Source organism: Balaenoptera borealis, assembly GCF_965194805.1.
Source record: "Balaenoptera borealis genome assembly, chromosome: 4".
NCBI classification, from domain to species: domain Eukaryota; kingdom Metazoa; phylum Chordata; class Mammalia; order Artiodactyla; family Balaenopteridae; genus Balaenoptera; species Balaenoptera borealis.
In genome coordinates, this window is record NC_138861.1 from 34,960,796 (window position 1) to 34,964,942 (window position 4,147).

The 4,147-nt window shown below is 39.0% G+C and overlaps 1 long non-coding RNA gene across 1 annotated transcript; it reads right to left on the reverse strand.

Moving 5' to 3' along the window:
• Window positions 1–480: 480 nt before the first annotated feature.
• Window positions 481–3,809, reverse strand: LOC309627830. The gene is made up of 2 exons (XR_014243981.1): window positions 3,659–3,809; window positions 481–3,628 (listed from the first exon to the last, which is right to left on the reverse strand). It is a non-coding gene; the product is annotated as an uncharacterized lncRNA (long non-coding RNA).
• Between the last annotated feature and the right edge of the window lie 338 nt (window positions 3,810–4,147).

Below are 4,147 nucleotides of genomic sequence, written 5' to 3' on the forward strand. Positions count from 1 at the left end.
TGTACAATATATCCTTGTAGCTTATTTTACTCCTAATAGTTTGTACAAATTCCTTCCCTATCCTGATAATGCCCCTCTCTGCTCTGATAACCTCTAGTTTGTTCTCTATGTCTGTGAGTCTGTTTTTTTTTTTTTTTTGTTATATTCACTAGTTTATTGTATTTTTTAGATTCCACATATAAGTGATATCATACCGTATTTGTATTTCTTTGTCTGACTTATTTCACTTAGCATAACGTCCTCCAAGTCCATCCATGTTGCTGCAGATGGGAACATTTCATTCTTTTTTATGGCTGAATAGTATTCCATTGCATATATGTATCACATCTTCTTTATCCATTTATCTGTTGATGGACACTTAGGTTGTTTCCATGTCTTGACAATTGCTGCTATGAATATTGGGGTGTATGTACCTTTTTGAATTAGTGTTTTTGTTTTCTTCTGGATATATACTCAGGAGTGAAATTGCTGGGTCATATGGTTGTTCTGTTTTTAGTTTTTTGAGAAACCTCCATACTGTTTTCCACAGTGCTCAGCCGCAGTTTAAATAGAGCTAGGTAGCACTGCTATATAAATTGTGCAGGCATGTGGCTATTTACTTAATTTTTGGTGGGTATCAGCTCTGTACGAGGTGCTAAAGATGTAATGCTGAATTGGGTCCAGCCACCACTACCCCCGAGGGGTTTATAAGTCTACTGGGGAGGTAAACAGGTGATTTCACTTCTGTTGGATGAGACTCATGAAAGAACAATGGTAGTTAACATTGAGTATTTAATGTGTGCTAGGGACTATGCTAGATTGATTTATATCATTATCACATTTAATCCACAAACAAATCTTGAGATGGATACTTTACAGATAAGGAAATTGAAGGTCATTAGGGTGTCAACAAAAAAAGAGTACATATCCGAGCAGGAGCTCAAATCCCACACTTGTGTTGTTTTGTTTTCTTCTAGGTCCTGTGCTTAGACTACTAACCCCAGCATGGGGTGGGGTGAGGGGATTAAGAGCACTTCCTAGAGCCCTGAGTAAGGTATTTTGTAGATTATCTTCTGTGGTTTGATGTGGTTTTAAGTGGTATTTTATAGAACAAAAGAGCTGACTGTAGTTCACTTAACAACAAATATTGGGTGACTACCATATGCCCCAGGCTGTTTTGGGGGGTTGGCCATAACCCAAGATGTAGTTCCTGCCCTTATGGAGCTGGAAATCTGCTGAGGAAGATAGACAGTGGACCTATGATGTATGTCAGGGATGGTTAGTGCTATGAAGAAACAATGAAGCAGGGCACAGGGATAGTGCATATGGAGGTGCTGGCTCAGATGGGGAGGCCGGGGCCACCTCCCTGAGGAGTTTAGTTAGTCTACAAACATCCAGATGGTTCTGGGCAGATTGACAGGTTTACCACCCTGAGTCAGGCAGGATATGAAAATACTTCTTGACATAATAACCCAAATCTTTGCCCATGAGAAATCCCCAAGATAAAGAATTGTGGAGACAGAACGCCACAAGAGAAAGGAGGCATGTTTCAGCTGAAGTTCTTGCAGCGAGTTCCACTGTGTGTTGACAAAGTAACCTGGGGGTAGACTGAGGCTGAGGGCCACGCAGAAAGGGTGCTCTTTGGCTGACCTCTTTTCCTAGGAGAACAGTCCTAACTCAGAAGCCTCGAGAGGAGACCTGGGAAAAGCTTGCCTTTCTTGATTGCCTGTTTCCAGATATCTCCTTCCTGGCTTCTCTACAACAGTTTTGATATGTTGGCAGGACTCAGATTGGACCCCAAATGTCTGGGAAAATCAAAATGCCCATTTGTAAAATGAAGACAAAACACCTCTATCTGTCTTCACAAAAGATTATGAAAAGAAAAGCAAAATGGGGGACTTCCCTGGTGGTGCAGTGTTTAAGAATCTGCCTGCTAATGCAGAGGACACGGGTTTGAGCCCTGGTCTGGGAAGATCCCACATGCTGTGGAGCAACTAAGCCCGTGAGCCACAACTACTGAGCCCGCTCGCCACAACTACTGAAGCCCACGCACCACAACTACTGAAGCCCGTGCGCCTAGGGCCCATGCTCTGCAACAAGAGAAGCCACTGCAATGAGAAGCCCACACTCGCAACGAAGAGTACCCCTGCTCGCCGCACTAGAGAAAGCCCATGTGCAACAATGAAGACCCAACGCAGCCCAAAATTATGAAAATAAAGACACTGATGATTAAATTTATTAAAAAAAAAAAAAAAAAAAGAAAGGCAAAATGATCTCTGAAAGTTCTGGCAGCTAAAGATGTTATAAAAATGTAATGCATTATTAGAGCAATTATTGTTGATTATTAATGATGATAATGAGATGTATTATGTAGGCATTACATATCCATTTACCCCAAAGAGGCATAGGTCTTTGTAGAACATAGAAAAATTTCACACTGTACATATATTGGAGGAATTTATAACCTAATAGGGTGAAAACAATTATACATAATCAAAAGAAGTAGCTACAACTAAACACAATAATGTATCATGTACTCGTAAATAATTTTTCAAAAGAAATAGCTAGAACTAAGCGTAATAATGTATTCTATGCTTAAAAACAATTTTGAAAGAAACGGAGTGACTTGGGGATTGTGGTATGTGGCTATGAAATGTCTTCATTTTCCTGGAGTCCTTTGAGTTGAAAAAGAAAAAGAAAGGGGGAAAATAGAAGGAGGAGAATAAAGTGTTGTACATAAGCCTGTAACTCACATGGAGTGAAAACCATGGCATAATTTCCCATGCATTTTTTTAGAAGTTCCCCCAAATCTGTTATTGATTCTCTTCCAATCCATTCTCTTATAATTATTTTTAAGCCTAAAATTCATGTTTCTGTTACCTTTTGCCAACAACCAATCCAAAGTTACTTACTGATAAATGATGTTTCTCCAATGTATACTCTGTGTGTCAGGGTCACTTCTAAGAATGTGGAGTCTTCCTCCACAATGTAATACTCTTTCTCCAAAGCAATCCAAGCCCAGGATAGATGGAACCGTTGATTTGTTAGCTTATTTCCTCCTGTTGTTGACAAGGGTAAAAGAGACGTTAGATGGACTATTAGATGAAAAAAAATAATTGGGGTTTGCATTTTGTTTCTGAAGTCAAGGGTTTTATTTTATTTTATTTTTTGATGAAAAGTGGATTGTATTAGAAGTACGTACACACTTAGGCAAACCTTTTTCCCTCTGGAAGGCAATAGATGCTATGCCTGGAATTAGCCCCTTTCCATTCCAACTCCCTTTGAATCTATATCTTCCCAGGAACAACTTAGATCAGCAGCAGGCACCCTCAGCCAGAAACTGTACTGAACACCTGGCATAGACGTTAACTGATTCTTAGGTAACTTTAAGCCGAAACCCTTATGTTGAAGTCAAGGGTTTTAAAAATAAGTGCTCCTCATTAAAAGGATCATACACCATGATCAAGTGGGGTTTATCCCAGGATGCAAGGATTCTTCAATATATGCAAATCCATCAATGTGATAAACCATATTAACAAATTGAAGGAGAAAAACCATATGATCATCTCAATAGATGCAGAAAAAGCTTTTGACAAAATTCAACACCCATTTACGATAAAAACCCTCCAGAAAGTAGGCATAGAGGGAACTTACCAACATAATAAAGGCCATATATGACATTACCAACATAATAAAGGCCATATATGACAAACCCACAGCCAACATCGCTCTCAACGGTGAAAAACTGAAACCATTTCCTCTAAGATCAGGAACAAGACACGGTTGTCCACTCTCACTACTATTATTCAACATAGTTTTGGAAGTGTTAGCCACAGCAACAGAGAAGCAAAAGAAATAACAGGAATCCAAATCAGAAAAGAAGAAGTAAAACTGTCACTGTTTGCAGATGACATGGTACTATACATAGAGAATCCTAAAGATGCCACCAGAAAACTCCTAGAGCTAATCAATGAATTTGGTAAAGTAGCAGGATACAAAATTAATGCACAGATATCTCTGGCATTCCTATACATTAATGATGAAAAATCTGAAAGAAAAATTAAGGAAACACTCCCATTTACCATTGCAGCAAAAAGAATAAAATAAAATACCTAGGAATAAACCTACCTAAGGAGACAAAAGACCTGTATGCAGAAAACTATAAGAC